This window comes from Nuphar pumila, chromosome 3, assembly GCF_984573655.1.
Source record: "Nuphar pumila chromosome 3, dmNupPumi1.hap1.1, whole genome shotgun sequence".
Taxonomy (NCBI): Eukaryota; Viridiplantae; Streptophyta; class Magnoliopsida; order Nymphaeales; family Nymphaeaceae; genus Nuphar; species Nuphar pumila.
In genome coordinates, this window is record NC_143251.1 from 48,244,458 (window position 1) to 48,266,268 (window position 21,811).

At 39.1% G+C, this 21,811-nt stretch overlaps 1 protein-coding gene across 5 annotated transcripts in view; it reads left to right on the forward strand.

Moving 5' to 3' along the window:
- The first annotated feature begins 6,371 nt into the window (after window positions 1-6,371).
- Window positions 6,372-21,811, forward strand: part of LOC149842842 (putative E3 ubiquitin-protein ligase ZFP1) — a 71,213-nt gene continuing 55,773 nt past the window's right edge. For all 5 annotated transcript variants that reach the window (XM_089999479.1, XM_089999480.1, XM_089999481.1 and 2 more), the window contains exon 1: window positions 6,372-7,082. The gene's annotated coding sequence lies outside the window, so the exon portion shown is untranslated. The remainder of the gene's footprint in view (window positions 7,083-21,811) is intronic.

A 21,811-nucleotide genomic window follows, 5' to 3' on the forward strand; every position in this document is an offset into this window, starting at 1 on the left:
ACACTGTAAAGCTCAAAGGCATTGGAACTACAGTTTTGTGTCCATGGTGAATGTAGACCCTGTTCCAAGTTTGAGTGACTCCGCTTCCACATGCGAGGCTTCTACACATCCTGCGCTCTCGATTGATCTGATCAGTAGCACTAGGTGGTAGGGCCGTGGTAGGATCGTCCAAATCGGAAGCACAAGTAGAAGTCTTCGCACTAGCACCAAGTTGTATACTCCAAGGCATAGCTCCCTAACCTATTCTTTCTCCTATTTCTGTCTCTTAGTTATTTTAAGCACATAACACAAAGGATTTAGACTTTACAAACCAATACTAACTCAAATTGGCCCAGAAATGGCAAGTATACAAGGATACAAGGATACAAGGAATCGGATACACAACCAATACATAACATAGTACATCAAAATGAACAAGTACAGACTTTTGGCTGTACAAAACTCGGTTCAAATGATTGTCTTGGCACAGGGGGTTGCTTCTGATAGCTAGTATTTAGTAGAAGCTCCAGTCCAAAAATAGGCTCAAACGCATGTGCCAAATCTTAGAAATATGTTGGGCAAATTGGCCGTTTGATCAGTCACATACTTTGCGGATTGAACCAGACACTTCGCCGGAAAATGCAAAAATGATGGCCAAATCACCGGAATTCGTCTGACACCCTGGTCAAGTTGGAAGTACACAAACCGATCTAGCTTTTGGTCAGATTATGGCTCGAACGCATGAGTGGATTTGGAGAATTGCTCGTGCAAAGTTGTTGCAGAAATGCAGTGTGCATACAGAGACTGCACTCTGTCGGAAAATCACAGTTTCACGCCAGAAAATGGGGAATTCGCCTCGCACACCCTGGTTTTCTTTAAAAGAAAATTTAATTTGGGACCGAATGGTTGTGTTTCCAGTAGGAACGCACAAGCCGGTTTGTTATAGAACCTCGATTAAGGAGTTGAATTGAGGTGAAATACAGAACAAAATGCTACAAGGGAGTCACTGGACTCCGGGAGGAATTTCGGAGTACTCAACCCGAATCTCACCGGCATAGGGGGTATGGGTCGACTCTAGAGAGTCTACATAACAGGGAATCTGAAAACGTCAACGGATTTCATGTCAAGTGACCAGAATTGTTCCACAAAGTTGCCAGATATTCAGAATGCACACTTGATCGTGCGATGAGAAGAGGAATGTGTTGAAGCACTCAACTCTAACTTAGATCGCGCGATTTACCACGGAATTCATGTGAATTCGGCAGTTCTGAAATGGATCTACTGTGCTAGGATCACAAATGTAGAAACACAAGATAGATCTGACCGTAATTACTTTTGAAAGGTGCAGATGGCTCATACTGCCAGCGGTAGCAACACAATCGGCCAATCAGCATCCGTTTCACACGATTTGGACTCCGATTGCCTCAATTCTGATCGACTCAGAGGTTCGTTTCCTTCGTATTTTCACTCAAATGGCTGGAGAAAGCTTGACAACCACTGAATTCCTCGCCAGACTGAAGATCGGTTGAGCTAAATCTTCTCACTAGTGCATGCTACAATTGAGCTACTAGAATTGTCAGTTCCGGCACCGGAGCACTCACGATGGAGGATGGTTGTGCTCGATTCAAGACTGTCAAGGATGATCGTGAGATGAAGGAGAATAAAAGAAAATTGAGGAAGAAAAGTAGAAAAATGAGGAAGAGAGGCGAGAACCATAGGGAGTTCAATTCAATTCATTTTATCCATAATTCCAATTGGCGCCAAACAAGCCCTTATATTGACCATAAGGAGGATCCTTGGATCTAGGTCCTAAATGCATGCACATCGTACTTCGCAAGTCTATTTCCTTTTCTTTTTCGGAAAATGACTGTATCATACGATAAAAAATGACGTGTTTCTGGAAAATCCCTACAATTTTCAAAATCGCGAATGTCCGGCTTTAAAAGTATTATTCTAGCTTTCAGATACTGGACCTCCTGAGATTCACGCAATGTGTCAGTACACTCCCCAGGTATTGCATCCTCTCACTAAAGGGTAGATTTATATGATTTTTTGCAAACCGCACAAAGTTCACATATTTGTTAACCTCTTGTTAAACTGAAAAGCTCTAAACGTCGCAAATATCGTATTAAATTCACATATATAACATAAAATTCATGAGATATAATAAGAACCTCCTGTTAATATATTGTATCTTCGCAAATATTTTACTAAATTTGCATACATAATATGAAGTTCGAATAAAAATGTGCGGCTTTCATTTAGGCAACTCAAGTAGATCCATAAATAAGGGGCGATATGCGCAATTTTTTGGCATGTGAACTTTCTTGCATTCACATACTTGTTAAATAATATATAAAGTTATTTTTTGTTCATTTTATTTATTTTTCTCGTTTGTTTCTGGAAGAACCCTAACCCTTTTTCCTCTAGAACCCTCAGTAATTTTCTTTTCTCCTTGCGAGATTCTCATAAAAAAAATTTGCTACATAGGTTTTGATATCCTTCGCATCGACTTCTCAAGTTAGTTTGAAAGGTGAACATTTAATATCCTCATGGATATTTGTGTTTGGTTGTTGTTAATGTTTTTTATATGTTTTATTGTGTTTTATTTAATATTTTTTATCAAATTTATTGTTTAAGGTTTACTATGTTTAGAGTATATATATATATTTATTTATTTATATTGTTGATGATTTATGTTTGTTTGCTTGCTTGCCCTTTAATTAATATTCAATGTTTTTTGTGTTTGTATAATGAGGCTAAGGTTTACTATGCACAAATATTGATTAGGGGTTTCAGAGTGGTTGGTGTATGTAGTTATGTTAATTGAATGTATGAAATGTATATAGATGGTCTTTCTTACATGATATTTTTATTAGTTGAATTATATGTTGTGTGGAAGGGTTCACTACTGCATCACTTATCACTCTACTTGAATATCTATAGTGGCCTCTAAAAATAGTAACTATAAAAAAATTATAGCTTCGATGTCACATAAAATCGGATGTGAAAAAGTCAATGATCTGTCGATATAGTTTTTCCAAACCTAGATAGCCAATATAGATAGATGTATTGGACATGATGATGTAGAACCAAAATTCTTTAGTGGTGATGTTTGCATAGTTGCATGCAAAGCTAAAAAAGTTATTGCTTGTAAATGGAACAATGAGAATCCTCTGGATAATGTTCTATCTATGTCAGGCACCATCAATCGAGCTCAGTCCTTTGGCGAACATTCCATTGTCTCAAACTGTTAACGATATTGACGTCGCAAACATTAAGCTCAAGCACATAGAGGGCATGTAGTTGGCTAAATCGACTAGGGATATAAATTTTTTGACGTGTAGACAATGAAGAACTTCCACAAACCATTGATGTTAAACCACATGGGCAAATTAGTGTTAGTGATATTGGTCACAGTAATATGGATGACATTCAGCCTTTCAAAGCAGTTGACAAAGCTAGGTACAAGTTGTTGGACTTTGTAATTTGTGTTTGAGATGTAAGTGTGATGATGAATGTTATATTTTTATGGTTGATCTTGAAAGTTGAAAATGTAGAAACATTGCATGCATGAAAGCAAATAAAGCGATGGATACAATAATTTTTTATTTAGTTTGTGAGATAGAACAATCAATTAGTGATAGTAGAGATGATGCATACGATGAAGAATCAAATGATATCGATAATGAAACAACAGGAGGGAACAAAGATACTGATGACATTGGACAAATAATGATGGTTGAAAATGTTGCACAAATAACAATTGGAAAATCAGACCATTGGTATGGTTGTATATGTTATATGAACATTTGTTGGGCAATAAAATTGTTTTATGTTTTTACACTAATGAGATGTGGATAATCAAGTTCTAGTTCAATTGATTCTCATACAATGAAGAACAATTAAAAATTATTAAACCAGAGACATCTCAGTTGTATAAAGAATTGCGTAACGAAAAACTTAATGACTGTGAACATTTTCAATGGCTAATAACTAGATTCAAAGATCAAGAAATTGCTTTCGATAAAAGATTTAATGATCTTCAACACTATCTCTACTAGCATTAAATGTAATGTTTCAATATTTAAAAGGATGCTTTGATATTTAAAAAATTATTCATATTTTATGGGTTGTTATCGTCAACAGATGAAACAACAAGAGAAGTATGCCATGGTGGAGGTGAGGAAGATTTTGGAGAAGATAAGAGATGAAGATGTTGAATGATGTTGATGGATGATACACCCAAGGTGGGTTGCTATACTTGAACCAGAAAATGTTGGTTTGAGGGTGACGATGATGAGTTGTGAATGTGACAGAGGTGGAAAGGTACACTAGTTAGGATACTCATGAGAGATGAGGAGAGTAAGAAGGGCATGAGAGAGGGGACGATTAGGGGGATATGAGAGGGAGAGAGAGATGGGTGGCAAGGAGGTTGGATGGTTAAGGTGGGATTCTCTTAATTACTCGAGATCCTTCTTCTTCCAAAGAAGGAGATCCATCCTATTAGGAAAGTAGGCCAAGAGGTAATAAAAAACCTCACAAAAGATTTGTTATTCAGATAAAAAGCAAACAAAGATTACAAGAGCCGGCTAGTTGTCTTTAACTAGTAGAGATCCTCTCCTTTTTTTCTTTCCCATTTTCTTCCTAAAATGGTCCCATCCTATAAGGGAGATCAAATGGCTTTTTTGAATTACCATAATTCTCAAAATGCCCTTACTTATGGATTACCATCCACCTAATCCTCAAATCTCACATACACACACTTGGATCAGCAAATCCAAATCCTACAAGGGTAAACCCAAATCTAAAAATAAAAACACAAAACAATAATACAAAAGGTATTTTGGGTCAGATTGCTATTAATCCCACTCACATCAAGAAAGACTTATCCTCAAGGTTGGAGCTTGAAAATATCTCCAAAGAATTGGCCCTCCTTTCCTCTTGGGTCAATTGCATGCATCTTGGACATCCTGGCTTTGTTGTTCCTAGGCCTTAGCTCAACCTTCTACTCCTTATTTTCTAACAACTCCAATAACTTTGAGTTGTTTGCTGTCCTAAATTAAGGCTGAAGTAGTAGCCCTATAATTATGTAATTCAGGCATTGGTTGCTATTCTGAAAATAAGAGTCATAGTATAAATTGTTGTGCATGCAATTGCTACATTACAGTGTCATGCGACCATTGCTGACTAAGCTGCCCAAACGGATGTAGTTGTTTTTGTTGAGAAAAATGTTGTTGCAAGTTGCAGCACTGTTGTTGGAACTCAAATGGTTCAAGAGAGAAAAATGTTGCTAAGGGGTGTCTTCCTTTCTTTCATTAACTCGCCCTGATCCTCCCGTTCAGTGAAGAATGATGCCAAATTTGTATTTATGAGTACTCCTTCGCCCATGTTAGCTGCAGTGTGCGGTTGATGTGCGTTACTTGTGCCAGTTGCAAGAGTTACTGTCACAGGTGGCCTGCAGTATGTGCATCGAACAGTTGGTGTGCAACAGACACACCACAAGATCGATCCAAAGTTTGGATTGTGTAGAAGGCTAGTTTATGATTTAAGGTTGGCTCTTGGTTGGTCTTTTGTAAAAATATTTGTTTGGAGTTTTTTAGGGTGTTTACAAGGTCAAAACTAATTTATCTATGGGTTGGGTCATGTTCAATCAGTTTTTTGAATTCGAGTATCAGATATTAGCGATCTAGATGAATTTTTGAGCTTAAGTTGAGTTTGAAAGCTAACGGTTAACTATGATAAAAAAATCAGGATTTTAGGGCTTAAGATTAAGCCTAGAATTTTTTTTGAAGTTTAAAAAATATAGTAATCAGGATTCAAGCACCGAATCTGCTAGATTATGGTAAATCAGAAATATCTGCAGATTGGGATCTGAAATTTTTTTATCCATAAATTATGATTTAGCCAGGTTTCGGTAAACCGAGAATGGGATTGAGATCTGATTTTTCCATTTAATAGGATATTTACAAAGCAAAAAAAAAAATCACGTGAATCTACTTTTAGTGAGAGAGTGTGATTATAATACCCATAATCCTTAAATATAAATTATAGGATTTATTACTTAAGATTCACGTTAGTTCAGACCAGGTTGTGTTCCAAACAGAGCGTTTCATTTTAAATCCCGAAACAGAGCAGTATGAGCTCTAGATAATCGATCAAAACTCAGTTTGGATCGTCAAAAAACTCAAAAAAAAAAAACCCGTTTAACGAACCGGATTGGTTTCATATCGGGTCAGATAAAGATACATGGACCCCGAAGCCCAAAGGGGTAAATAAGAACCGTAATATATGCTTAGTAGCGAAGTGGCGGGCCCCGCTCTATCTACTCTCTCTCTCTATTCCTTATTTCTCTATTCTCTTTCTCCTCAGACTGACCCTGTCTCCTCTCACATCCCCTTTTTTCTCTTCTCATCCACTCTCTCCCGTACACCCCTTCACGAAACCCCTCTCCCCTTTCACCCGAACATCGCACGACCACCACCCTCCCCACCGCATCCCATCGCCGGCTACCGAGCTCCGCCGGCCGCTGCCCCTGCCAGCCGAGCCCCCATCGTTGGGACTTCCACCCAGCTGAGGGCATCCGACCATCGTCAGGGACACCCTTCATCCGACCACCCTCCATCTGGCCACCCGAGCTCTGGCCGGCCGCCACCTTCTGCCGCCAGTCACCCCAACCGTCTGCCCCTCCTCTCTCTTCTGTGTCGTCTCTCTATCCCTCCTTTCCTCTGTTCTGCTGTGAAAGAGGAAAATAGAGGAAGGAGAAGAGGGGAAGAAGAAGAAGAGAGGAAGAAAAGAAAGAAGAAGAAGAGAAAGAAGAAGAAGAGGAAAGAAAAAGGGGCTGCATCTGTGCATCGCCATCGGACCAGGTGGGCTCCGCTGACATCGACAGCAACCTGCTGCCACTGCCACCGTGCACAGTTACCTTGGGATCTGTTCATGTTGTCTCAGAAAGCGCGCCACTACTGCCTACGTGCGCATTGTTTCGTAATCCACGTTGTTCTCTCCTCGTAGTCGCCATTGACTGCTCGGGTGGTCGATACACCATCGGAGTTCATGCCGAGTTTGAAAAAATTTTAGAAGCAAACAACACGATTAGAGAGGTACAATTTCTGGGTCCCTGCATTCCTAGGATAATCATGTGAAAATAGGACAAGCTTTGCCTCGACTTTTGGTGAGCTATGTAGATCTAGAAAGAGTTTTTTGTTATTCCTAATATATAATTACTTTTCTGAACTAACCGGGGTTGGGTTGTTGGTGTAAGAAATATGATAATTGGAGAATCGGGTAATTCGGAAAGTTAGAAGTGTTTTATTTTGCAGGATGAATATTAAAAATTTAAAAATAAAATTGGAATATAAATTGCTGTTTTGCAGGTTAAGACGCATAAGTGTATGATTGTTTGTATGTGAGTGAGTGTGTCGGGATGACATATGTATGTGCTTATACAAGGCATACACATAAGCGTATATGATGCAATGAGTACCCATGCAATTGTGACATACGTGTGGTAAATTTTGTTTGGGTGTTTTGGAGTTCATGTGATTAGGGTGGTGGATATAACTGAGTGTCCATATGTGACATGTACCTATGCAATTATGTTATAGGTATAAATATTTGTGTATTGTTACCTGCGCGTATGCAATTGAGTCATGCGTGCGAATGCTTGCATTATGCATATTTTTACGTGTATGCAATAAAGGCATACACATAAACTTACATGATGCAACATGTACGCATATAATTGTGGCATGCATACAAGGAAATAGAATTAGAGTAGTTTGCATATAACTGATTGTGGATACACGGTACATGCATATGCGATTGAAGCATACATATGAAAGTTTGATGTGATGCATGCATATGTTAGTGTGGCATACATACGAATATTTGAAATAATTGTGTGTAATCCAGTGTGGCATATGTATAATGTTGAGGTAATACATACGTATGCAAGTTTGACATATATACGAATGAGTGCTAAGATAGGTACATATGCAATTGTGCATATGTAAAAATGTATGTTGATGTGAATATGCACGTGTATCGAGCATTGTACAAATACTCTAATTATGATATGTATGCATACGCAATCAAGTACATGTACAAATGTTCGCATTGTTAATTATATGTGTCAAACAACACACGAATATTTGTTTGTTTGTGGGCATATGCAATAGAGGCTTACACTTGAATGTTTGTGATGTGATGCTTGCGTATGTATTTGACATATGTAAGTACGAATATGATGCGTTTGGGATAGAATATATTACATGGATTAGAATTTAACTGCATAAAATGTATTTTTTGCATTATGATTGAATTACATCGAATGTATTACCTGCATTTGAAGATAATTGTTATTAATGAATTACATAGAAATTTGTGGATGTATATTTATAAATGTGTTGTGATGTATGTTGTGAATTCAGAAATATTGATCCCATGTGATCCCTGTGAAGGTAAAGTTTCGCCATTCGAGATTGACATTTGCAAATACGGCAAATGGTGGATCATGAATGATTGTATGTTTGTGTTTTTTCTATTATGAAAGTGACGGGCATCGACAAAATGTTTTCTAGAATGCGAAGGTTCACTATTTATGTTTGATATTCTCAAGTTTGGTAAATTACTTGTTATATGCATGAGTTGCATAATTTGGCAATGTGATAAATTGTGGATATTGACTCCAGTGCAACTGTGAATATCTCATTGTTTATCATGTGTTTTTCCTGTGAAATGATATGACTCAAGAAAAAGATTCTTGCAAAGAAAAGGTAGTGCATTGGATTACGGTCAGGTTAAAGTTTTGTTGTAGTTGCACCACTTACGACCGGGTAAAAGCCCAATAGTAATACATCAAATGACGATCAGGTTAGAGTCTTGCACTAGCTACACTAGTGTTAGTGCATTGAATGATGGTTAGGTTAGAGTCCTGTCATAGCTGCACTGCCTACAATCAGTCAGTTAAGAGATTTGTCATGGTGCATTGAATTTTGATCAGGTTAGAGCAGAGTTGCCAGTCGAGGAAGCGAGAGCGGGAAGCAGAAGTGGGAAGCGCGGGATGACTTAGAAGCGACCTAGTAAGTGTCTTGGAAGCGACCTAGGAAGCGTCTCGGAAGCGAACCGAAAGCGACCTAGGAAGTGAAGAAGGAGGCGACCTAGGATTCGAGTGGGAAACGAATAAGAATCGAAAGAGAAGTGAAAATGTAATTATATATTTTTATTTTATCAAAAAATAAGATTTATGTCATCATTGACAAAATAAAACATGTATCTAAGACAATAAATAATATAAGTTGCAATTATCTAACAAATGCATTATATTGCAACTTTCAAGCATTTAAAAAATAATACATCAAGAGAAGATCATAATTCACATTCCTGTTGCAACCATTTAACAAATGCATGCAATAACTAAATAATGCATTAGAAAAATTAATAAATTTGATTAAAAAACGTACATTTTTCAACGAAAGAATCAAATGACTTGATTGTTGTAAATCTTGTGATCTTTGCAACATAGAAAATAAGAAATCAATAAACTCAAAGATTACGTAGAGATATGGTTAAATTTTTAAGCTATAAAGTCCTACACTGTAAACTATAAGCTATAAATTTCGAAACTGTAAAGTGTAAACTTAAAATTAATATAATCCACTACTTCACTTCATTATGCAAGCTTCAAAATAAAAAGTACATATCAAACCAACAAAATATTACAAGACCATGACAAAAAAAGTAACATAAAAGTTTTTAAGTTGGACTACTCCAACTACATCATCAAAAGAATAATTAAGGATTTAAGAGTTCATTTCATTATCAACAATCAATAATCTATCATCTTTCTCTTCTCCTTCAGGTCAACAATAGATCGAGAATTTTCTGCATCATCACGTCCTTATTGTCCTCCACGACCATGCCTTCTGCTTCTTCCTTCATTTTCTATAATGAATATGTTAAAAAATTAAAATGTTCAAAAACATTAATTTAAAATATAAAAAATACATATATAGAAGAAAGTAAAAATAAAAAACACAAGATCAGCATACCTTGCCTAGGTCTCCTGCTAAAGAAACGATCAATCCGGCCTTGAGGAACTGATAGTCGCTCTTGTATATCTGTACTAGTTCTACTAGCTCTGTTGGATTGATTTGTATCATCCTCAACCTCATTTGTACGTATGATTATTGGAGGCAATGGAGCTCTTGATTGTGCATCTTTGGGTTTGGATTTGAAAATAGTGCTTGATTATTGTGCACTATCATCTAAATCTCTCCAACGCATATCTTCTAATCTCAACGTATTTTTTTCTACAATGGGAAGTTCTAGATTGATATCCCATTTTCGACTAGGTCCTTCTTTGTAGCGATTGTTGCACCTTTTTATAACAAGAATATAAAATATGAATGCTAATAAATAATCAATGATAGAAAAAGAGAAAAAAAAATATCAAAACAAAAGTACAATATTTTAATTATACCTATCAATCAATTGAAGATTGAAATTAATATACACAAGGTATCATCACGATTCTCATTGAGCCTATTTCTTTTAACATTGTGAATATAACTATAGGTGCTTCACACTCTTTCTACAAAAGATGTGCTAATAGGTTGAGATAAAATCTTAATGGCTAATGCTCTTAACTCAGGTGTATCACCACCATAAAAACGCCATCAATTAAGGATCGTCATTGTAGGATTCAATGCATCTATTTTTGCTGCATTTCGGCTAAATCTTCTCCTTCTTGATACAAAAGCTACAAGTTGTGACCTATAAAGTGTAGAGAGCTCTTCATTTCTAGCACATATGACTTCAAGCGCGAGCATTGCACCATCTAAGATATCATTATCCTTTTCAGCAGAAAATTTAACAACTATAACAAGAAAATGCAAATGAAAAAATAAAATAATTAAATTATTAAACTTTAAACTTTATTAAATAGATATAATAAAATTTTTACTAAGAGAAACTCGTTTGACCCCTCCTGCTGTTGGGATCTTGAGATACTCTGACTCGTAATATTTTGGAGTAAACATGTGGGCTAGACTATGGAGAGGCACATTCATTCTATCCTATCTATTTGAGACAATCTTATGAATCTTTTCATACAAATTTGGTTCTTCTTTTAGATTGTCTTTGATTTTTCCCAACATGTTGTCGATGCCTTCATACACTTCACCAATTATAGGGCCTTTCTGTTCACAATTTAATCATCTTATATATGGGTTTTGTAATCAATAATGCTAAACGAATAGAATCCTAATATTTTTCATCCAGAACAGTTGTTTCTGTTGTAACTCTTTTTTTCATAGTCTCTTCAGTGCATGATTGCTTCCACTCGCTTCATCTATCTGTAATGACTGTGAACCTCAAGCTCTCCCTCACATCAAGCAAGCGCTTCAAAGTAGTATAATGTGAAGCAAAACTTGTTTTTGCAATCTTTATTAGCTCTATTTTTTCATTGCTTCTAAAGATTGTTAGTGCTTTTGAATGATTTATGATATACTTCACAATTTCTTTACTCCACAAATATGTTTCTCTCAACCAATGAAACTTATGTGCCAAATCCTTGAAGATCAAATTAAGTGCATGCACAACACAAGGTAACCAAAAAATATACTTATACGTTTGTTTTAATTCTTCACCTGTTAACTTGCAATTTGCTGTATTATCTGGAATCACTTGCACTACATTAGAACGCCTCACAAGTTTAAATCTCGTATTAAAAAACTCGACAATATTTGTAGCTGACTGTTGGACATTAGAAAAATCGCTTGCATATAAGAATATCGAGCCAAAACAATTTGATTCAAGTATATTTATCAAGTGTTTGTTCTTGATATTTGTTCAACCATCCGAGACAATGGAAATTCTAAACTCCTCAAACTTTTCTCGAAATTCATTTAACTCCCTGTAAACACACTCTTTCTCACTGCCAATCAACGTTGTTCGTGCTTTTTCATATGATGGGGGTTTATATCCAGACACTTTACTAACTGCAAATATCATTTCTTTCCAATACGGTGATCGAAGCACATTGAAATGTATGCCATTTGCACACAAAAATCTGATAATTTTATGATCTACGTCATCTCTTTTCTACCTTTTTAAAGGTATCACGAATATCAACTGTGTTTCGGCTTCCACTAGAAGATGTAGTCATACTAATAGGCTTTGGTTTATCAATTATTGATCTCCTCAACTCAAATACGCTTAATGAAACCTCCACTCGTCGAACTTGCCTCTTAATTTTTCTTGTCAATTCTGCGTTTTTTGCAACTACAGGACAAAAGGCAATCCCAACATGTGGGCTAGACTATAAACAGGTACATTCATTCTATCTCATCTATTTGAGACAATCTTATGAATCTTTTCATACAAATCTGGTTGTCCTTTTAGATTGTCTTTAATTTCCCTCAACATGTTGTTCATGCATTCACACACTTGACCAATTATAGGGTCTTCCTGATCACAATTTAATCATCTTATATATGGGTTTTGTAATTAATAATGCTAAACGAACAAAATCCCAATATTTTCATCAAGAACAGTTGTTTCTGTTATAACAGCTCTTTTTTCATAGTCTCATCAGTACATGATTACTTTTACTCGCTCCATCTATCTGAAATGAATGTGAGCCTCAAGCTCTCTCTCACATCAAGGAAGCGCTTCAAAGTAGTATAATGTGAAGCAAACCTTGTTTTTGCAAGGTTTATTAGCTCTAATTTTCCATTGCTTCTAAAGATTGTTAGTGCTTTTGAATGATTTGTGATATACTTCACAATTTCTTTACTCTACAAATATGTTTCTCCCAACCAATGAAACTCATGTGCCAAATCCTTGAAGATCAAATTAAGTGTGTGCACAACACACAAGGTGACCAAAAAATATACTTATACGTTTGTTTTAATTCTTCACCTGCTAACTTGCAATTTGCTGCATTATCTGCAATCACTTGCACTACATTAGAACGCCTCACAAGTTTAAATCTCGTATTAAAAAACTCGGCAATATTTGCAGCTGATTGTTGGACATTAGAAAAATCGCTTGCATATAAGAACATCGAGCCAAAACAATTTGATTAAAGTATATTTATCAAGTGTTTGTTCTTGATATTTGTCCAACCATCTGAGACAATGGAAACTCTAAACTCCTCAAACTTTTCTCGAAATTCATTTAACTCCCTGTAAACACACTCTTTCTCACTGCCAATCAACGTTGTTCGTGCTTTTTCATATGAGGGGGGTTTATATCCAGACACTTTACTAACTGCAAATATCATTTCTTCCCAATACGGTGATCGAAGCACATTGAAAGGTATGCCATTTGCACACAAAAATCTAATAATTTTATGATCTACATCATCTCTTTTCTACCTTTTTAAAGGTATCACGAATATCAACTGTGTTTCGGCTTCCACTAGAAGATGTAGTCATACTAATAGGCTTCGGTTTATCAATTCTTGATCTCCTCAACTCAAATGCACTTATGAAACCTCCACTCGTCAAACATGCCTCTTAATTTTTCTTGTCAATTCTGCATTTGTTGTAACTACAGGACAAAAGGCAATCCCAACACTTTGTCCCTTTGGAGGTCCCATGAAATATGCAAAACTCGAGTATATGACCCATGATAAATATTTTTTGCAGTGCCTGCACATAAAAACCTGAGTTCCACCTTGATTTCCTTGTCCACTCTTCTTTTGTTTCAATGCATAGCACCATAGCACAGTTGTTTTATGCATGTTTGGTGGTTCATCATCTTGGTCATCTTTAGAATAGTAGTCATCCAAGTCATATCCTTTTTCATCTTCTTCATCAAAACAATTTTCTTTTCTGTCATCAAACTGATATGGACAATCAGAAGACCCCTTGCCCTTTTTTTCATTGTCATTTCCAACACCACTACACGATTCATGCTCCAAATTCTCGTTTTACTATTTAGACCTTTTTTTTTAACGAAAGTTTTTTTATTAAGGGCAAAATGAAAATTTTAAAAAACTCGTGAAAACAAAACTCAAAAGAGGGCTTTAGGGTTTTTTTTCACGCCTCTTCCGAGTCTCTCTTCCTCCCTCTCTCTCTCAGGATTTTGGCCACTGACCGGCGACCTTTAGAACTTCTGATGACCTTTTCTGACGTCCGGCGACCTCCACCGACTGACGATGAGGATATTCAGGTACGCGTAACCCTTTGCCCTCCATCTCTTCTCTCCTCTCTTCTCTCCATCACGCCCACGAGATGCAGATTCACCGTTCACGATTGTGAATGTGTATCTGTGTATCTTCTCTCCTAATCGCGCCCCGATGATTGTTGCCATTACCTACAACTCCAACCTTTTCGTACCAGCTAAATCCCCCACCAGTCTCCTTCTCGATGACTGCTGTGTTAAAATATAGCTTGCGTATGGATCTGGATCTAGATCCATACGCATGGTATGTTAATGAAACACATGTTGTTTTACTCTCATTAATGGCATCCTTGTAATATCTCTGATATTACAAGGATAGTTGTATATTTGCTGTTATATATAATATGGTTAGGGCTTGGAGGTCGAGCATTGTGAGCCGCCCCAGCCATTGTGTTCTCTCTCTCTCTCTCTCTCTCTCTCTCTCTCTCTCTCTCTCTCCTGTTAACGCTATACCAGATATGAAATCTGATATGGTATCAGAGCACATGCCATCCTGTGCGTGAAGACCTTCTGAAACAGCGTATCCTCTTTCAGCGTGAACAGCAGCGTGATCTTCCCCTTCTGAAACAGTGTACCCTCTTTCAGCGTGAACAGCAGAACTCCCTGTGCGTGAAGAAGTTCTGAAATAGCGTGATCTCCCCCTTCTGTGTGTTCCTCCTGACAGCAGTAGCGTGTTCATCCTAACAGCAGATCTCCTCCTCTTCTGAAATCTCTGGAACAGCAGCATCGTGTTCCTCCTTCAGCGTGAAGACTCTCTGAAATAGCAGCAGCGTGATCTCCCCTTTCTGAAACAGCGTTTCCTCCTTCAGCGTTTCCTAACAGCAGATCTCCTCTTCTGAAATCTCTGGAACAGCAGCATCGTGTTCCTCCTTCAGCGTGAAGACTCTCTGAAATAGCAGCAGCGTGATCTCCCCTTTCTGAAACAGCGTTTCCTCCTTCAGCGTGCTCATCGACTGTGTTCAACCTAAGTTCTCTCTTTTCTGTTACTCTATCATCTGTGTTGGTTCTCATTTTTTTTTATTTCAAATCAGTTTTGATTTCTCAAGTGGCCTTTCCTTCCTTCATTGCTATTTTAGTGTTCTTTGTGCAGCCTTGTTTGGTCGTACAAGTATCTGCCTTATTACAGTGTTTCTGATTAATTAAGTGGTCTTAAATCTGTTTATTTCTTTTCATTCATCTTGTTTGCTTATTCATTATTCTACTGATATGGATTACTCTTCGCCTTCATCATCCGGTCCCTCTGCCAATTTCTTGAGTCAGCTTGTTACAGAAAAACTTACTCATTCTAATTTTTTAACGTGGAAAAGGCAAATCCTTCCTTTTATACGGAGTCAGGATCTCGATGAACATTTGGATGGTTTAGTCCCTATACCACCACGGCTTATTTTGCAGGAAACTAAGGATGAGAAAGGTGACACAATTACCATTTCCATTAAGAATCCAGAGTATACAGTTTGGAGGAAGCGGGATCAGTCTTTAGTTGCTTATATTACGTCAACACTCTTTCAAGAAGTGTTGGTTACTCTTTCAGATGATTGCACTGCGGTGGATCTGTGGAGTAAGCTGTCACAGACTTACTCTCAGATATCAGAATCCCGAGTTATGTTCTTAAAAAATGAATTTCAAAATTTGAAGAAAGGCTCCATGACAGTCATGGAATACATAGGCCGCTTGAAGAGTATTACTGATCAATTGGTTGTTGTTGGAAGTGCTATTGCAGATAAAGATAAAGTTCAACAACTCTTCAATGAATTGGGTATTGACTTTGACATGTTTACCACAGCTTTATCATGCCTTCCTCACTTGCCCACTTTTGACGACCTCCAAGCGAAACTTCTCCAGCATGAGATGGTTATGAAGCAAAGCGCAGAAGGAAATGAATCAACTCGTCCTCATTCAGTTTTGGCCATGGACACTTCTGTAGGTTTTGGACGATGGAATGGAGGGCATCAAGGAGGCAGAGGCCGCAGACGTTTTGGGCAGGGAGGACGTGGTATCTTGCCTACACCTAATATTTCAGGGGGTTTTAACACAGGGAATCAGAGGAGAGTGCCCACTTGTTTCTTATGTAACAAAAGAGGACATGTGAAAGCTGATTGTTGGTTCAACCTACAGAATAGAGGAAAAATAAACAAAATTGAAAATAAATCCGCTACTGCTGTGGACACAAAAGGGTCATCCACAGATGTGCAACAACTTTTGTTATCAGCATTGTCACAGATGACGATCAAGCAAAATGAACAAGGCGAATGGTATGTTGATTCAGGTGCCGCCACGCATGTTACGGGTAATGCGGGTAAGTTATCTCACTTATTGCCTTATTTTGAAAAAGGTAGTATAGTTACGGGAGATGGAACTTATCACTCCATTAGTCATACTGGCAATGCACACATTCCTATGTCAAAGTCCTCACTTCATTTGTCCAATGTCCTTCTTGCTCCTAATATTAAAAAGAACATTGTTTCTGTAGCTAAACTTGTTGACAATATGAATTCTTCTGTCGAATTTACTCCCTCTTTTGTTTATGTTAAGGATCTACGAACGAAGGAGACGTTCGCTAAGGGGAAGCGACAAGGAAACATGTACGTCTTCAAGGAGATTCCTTCAGTGTCTTCGTCTTCAGTCCCAATTCTCCAGTTGAAGTCGTCCAAGCATTCTTCAGTGTCTTCGCCTTCAGAGTCTTTGTTTTTCCTTCATTGGCAGTTTTTAATTCATCTCATTGTAATAAGCCAGATATTTGGCATAGTCGTTTGGGACATTGTAATCGAGGTTTCGTTGAAAACCTTGTATCTGATGGTCTCCTTCCAGAGTCTAGTTTATGTTCATTTTCTGATAATAATAGTAAATGTTCCTCATGCGAACTCTGCAAAAGTCATGTTCTTCATTTTCATATTATAAATAAAAGAGCTTCAAAGCCTTTTGAGATTATTTGTTCTGATGTTTGGGGACCCGCACCTATTCCTTCTCTTTCTGGCAGTCGTTACTATGTTATCCTTATTGATTCCTATTCCCGTTATACTTGGATATATTTCTTAAAACACAAGCATGAAGTTTTTCAAATATTTCGGGAATTCCATTCGATGGTCAAAACAAAGTTTGCTTGTGATATTGTGCATTTACAATGTGATGGTGGAGGAGAGTATTCATCGAACGAGTTTATTGCCTTTCTTCGGGATAAAGGAATAAGTCGACAGGTTTCTTGCCCTCATACTCCTCAACAAAATGGGGTTGCAAAGAGAAAACACAGGCATATTGTTGTGAGCATGTTACATGATAGCAATGTGCCCGTTAGTCTCTGGACAGAAGTTTTTCACACATCTGTTCATATCATAAATCGTCTTCATATGGCACTTTTGGATCGTAAATCTCCCTATTATACTTTATTCGGGCAACATCCCTCTTACGATCAGCTGCGTGTTTTTGGTTGTGTATGTTATGTACATATTGATTCATCTCTGCGAAATAAGTTTCAGGACAAGGCTGTCAAGTGCAGATTTGTTGGGTATGCAGATGAATACAAAGGTTATCGATGCTATGATCCTACTACAAAACGTATTAGGACCTCCAGAAATGTTGTTTTTGACGAACAAAATTTTCAGGTCAATGACTCTGCAGCGGTGCCATCTCGAGAATTAGAAGTATATGATCCATGGATGAGCGCAAATCTTTTTGCTAATACAGGAGAAACATGTCAGACAAATTGTCCTTCTTTCGACTTGAGTAGGGAGTTGAATGACTCACAAATACATGTTGAATCATCTCCAGTTGAGCCAACACCAGTAGAACGCTTCTCTGGGCAGGTATACACTAGACGGGACAAAAATACAGAGCCGAGGTATGTGAAAAGCATCGCCAATGATCCGGCTCAAAGGCCGTCACGCATTAAGCATCCTATTCAACGATGGGTGAGTTATGAGACCTTCTCTCTTGATTTCCAGTTGTTTATGTCTCAGCTCACAAAACAGGCTGAACCCACTTGTTTTACTCAAGCTCTTCAATCCCGTCATTGGACTGAAGCTATGAATGAAGAAATGGAAGCCCTTCATGGATGCCAGACTTGGGAAATAGTCCCTCGGCCAGAAGAAAAGAATGTAGTTGGCTCAAAATGGGTTTATAAAACAAAATATAAGCCTCAAGGAAGCATTGACAGATATAAGGCACGACTTGTTGCTCGAGGATTCACACAACAGTATGGTGAAGACTACGATGAAACTTTTAGTCCGGTAGTCAAAATGGGTACTATTCGTGTCATCATATCCCTAGCAGTCGATCGAGGTTGGAGCCTTAGCCAGATGGATGTTAAAAATGCATTTTTGCATGGAACTTTAAAGGAAGAAGTGTATATGGAGCAACCTCCTGGTTATGCCGAGAAGGACCCTACTGCCTGGGTGTGCAAACTAAGGAAATCTCTGTATGGGTTGAAACAGGCATCCCGTTCCTGGTTTGAAAGTTTCTCTATGCAAATTCAGAGTTATGGTTTTAGAAGATGCTCTCTAGATCATTCACTTTTTATTTGCCAAAAGGCAGACATTGTTATACTTCTTATATATGTTGATGACATTGTGATCACTGGGAGTTCAGATAATCATGTGCAAGGCGTGAAGCAATTTTTAATGAAAACTTTCAAAATGAAAGATTTAAGGGAGTTGAGGTACTTTCTTGGTGTGGAAGTTGACAGACAACAAGACACATTGACACTCATGCAACAAAAATACACTCTTGACCTTCTGGAAAGAGCCGGGATGACGAATTGCAAACCAGTCAGTACTCCTAGTGTATTACACCAAAGGCTGAGCTCTGAAGATGGTCATCTTTGTGTCAACCCTACAATGTATAGAAGTCTCGTGGGAATGTTACAGTACTTGACCTTTACCATACCTGATATAGTTTATGTTGTCAATCAGGTATCCCAGTTTATGCATGCTCCAACGGAGGGTCATATGGAAGTTGTGAAGCGCATTCTACGTTATTTAAAAGGAACTATAGGAGACGGACTTGCTTATCGCAAGAACGATAATTTGCATAAAGGACATGAACTCATCACTTATACAGACGCAGATTGGGCAGGGGATCCAGATGAGAGACGATCTGTCTCTGGATATTGTGTATATATTGGACACAATTTAGTGTCCTGGAGCAGCAGAAAACAAAAGGCAGTGGCACGATCGAGTACAGAGGCTAAATACAGATCGATGGCTGCAGGCACGACAGAAGCCACATGGATTAGACACTTATTGAGTGATCTTGGGGAGACAATTATTCGATCTTTTCTTCTATGTGACAATCAAAGCACAATAAACATTGCATGTAATCCTATCCAGCATAGCAGAACGAAGCACATTGAGATTGATCAACATTTCATACGGCAGAAAGTCGAGATGAAGGAGATAGAACTACGTCATGTTCGAACAGAAGATCAAGTGGCAGACTTGTTTACCAAGGGGTTAACAGGACGTCAATTTTGGCTATTGAAGAGCAAGTTGTACATGATCCAAAATCACGTACAACTTGAGGGAGGGTGTTAAAATATAGCTTGCGTATGGATCTGGATCCAGATCCATACGCATGGTATGTTAATGAAACACATGTTGTTTTACTCTCATTAATGGCATCCTTGTAATATCTCTGATATTACAAGGATAGTTGTGTATTTGTTGTTATATATAATATGGTTAGGGCTTGGAGGTCGAGCATTGTGAGCCGCCCCAACCATTGTGTTCTCTCTCTCTCTCTCTCTCTCTCTCTCTCTCTCTCTCTCTCTCTCTCTCTCTCGCCCTGTTTCCTGTTAACGCTATACCAGATATGAAATCTGATATGCTGCACATACTAAACGTGCGAACTCACCTGTTTTCAGTTTTTTTGCTGTGTAGGGAGTAGATACTTCTTATAATGGACCACCTTACAGTGGTTGGAACCTCTCTGTTTTACTCCTAAAATGAAATTGGGGATTTTAAAGCCTAAATATGATTATTTGAAACAATGTTCAGGTTACGCAAGCCCCATAAAAAATTTTGGCACATTGGCTACTTAATCAATGTTCATCTTAGGTTTATTTGGTCAGTCTGGCTTTCATGAATGCCTGTATTTCTTTATGGGGTTTGGTTCTTTTCTTGGATAATCCAAGAGAAACTCACCTTTCCCAACACCAATTGCCACGTGAGGGTTTCTGATGCAGAACAGGACCCAACGGGGTCTGTACCACGTGACCCGAACTTGGCCCAGGAACCCGATCCACTTCAGAGGATGGACGGTCAGACCAAGGACCCAAACCCGATCGCAGGTAAGGTGACCCGATGCAGGGACGTGCTGCGTACTTACTCCAAACGAGCGCGGATCTAAACGCCACATATCCAGCAGAAGGAGGATTCGGGGCACGTCTCGGGCCCATGACTGGACCTAAGACCCAAGTCCACCCGCAGCCTATTAATACCCTCTCCTAGGGTTTTGTGCGCAGAGAAGATAAAAATATTGCAGCAGCTTTGTCTTTTGTTTTGCTTTTCTTTCTGTCAGTCATTCTCCATTCATCCCTTGTTCCTTCTTAGTTTAATGTTATTCGTATTGTATCCTACTAAGACCGATTTCATTATTTCGATTGATCTCTACTGAAATAAAAATAAAGATTCACACCACTGTGTTTCGGGGGGGGGGGGGGGGGGTATTATTTGAGCCTCTTTCGGTTCATTGCACGACGTGGGAGTCGTGCTCTTCAACTCCACATTCAAGCTCGCGTGAAGGCCGGTGTCTCGCTGCATCAAAGTGGTATCAGAGCCCAAGGTTTTCCTCCTTCGACAGCGACATAGGTCAAGAGGCGAGGAGCGATCTCGCGACTGGAAAGGAACGGGAGGCGACCGGCAGCGAAGATCCAATGGCACAGCTGATGGCCATGATGACCAAAGTTCAAGAGGGTATGACGCGCATAAGGACATCGTCAGTCTGTCAAAGCGTATGGACGGGGTCGAAGCGTGGATGGGTGGCCTTGAATCCAAAGTAGACGCTCATGCGGTGCTATTGAACCAAATAGGCACATGCGCAAACAACCTCGATCCAGCCTCGTTGACACCCCAGCTCGCAGCGCGACGAGAAGCCGTTGGAGAGACTCTGGACAGATGCAGGTCGCGGCAGTTTTCATCCGATACACCCTCTCCAACTTGACCCTGTTACAACCGTGGGTCACCCAGTTCCGGGATCCCTCCCACCGAACCATCAAGGTGCGAATGCACCCCAGCCATGGCAGCGAGTCCCTGCGACTGCATCGCAGGCGGGGCCCGAACTGCAGGACCACAGCGTTACGCTGGGTCCTGTCCCAGGCCTAGGCTCGTGGCCTCGCGCTGGGGAGCTCGCGCCATAAGGTGGGTCGGACCTGCAGGGTCCCAGCGCCCCGCTGGGCACTGCTGGGGACCAGGTTCCTCTATCCGACCCAGGAAGGTTGTGACCTTCCCCCTTGAGCCCACGCATGGGAGTCGTAAGGCGGCAAACCCACGAGCGGGAGCAGGGGGGGCGTGTGGACAAGTTTGGACCCGAGAGGGTCCAGACCCGAGTTCGTGAACATGGGGCCCGGGTCTGGGTCTCGTGGACCATCCTTTGGGTCCCCGGGAGCGGGTCCGAGTTCTGAACCTACTTACCCAACCTACCCAGTTGG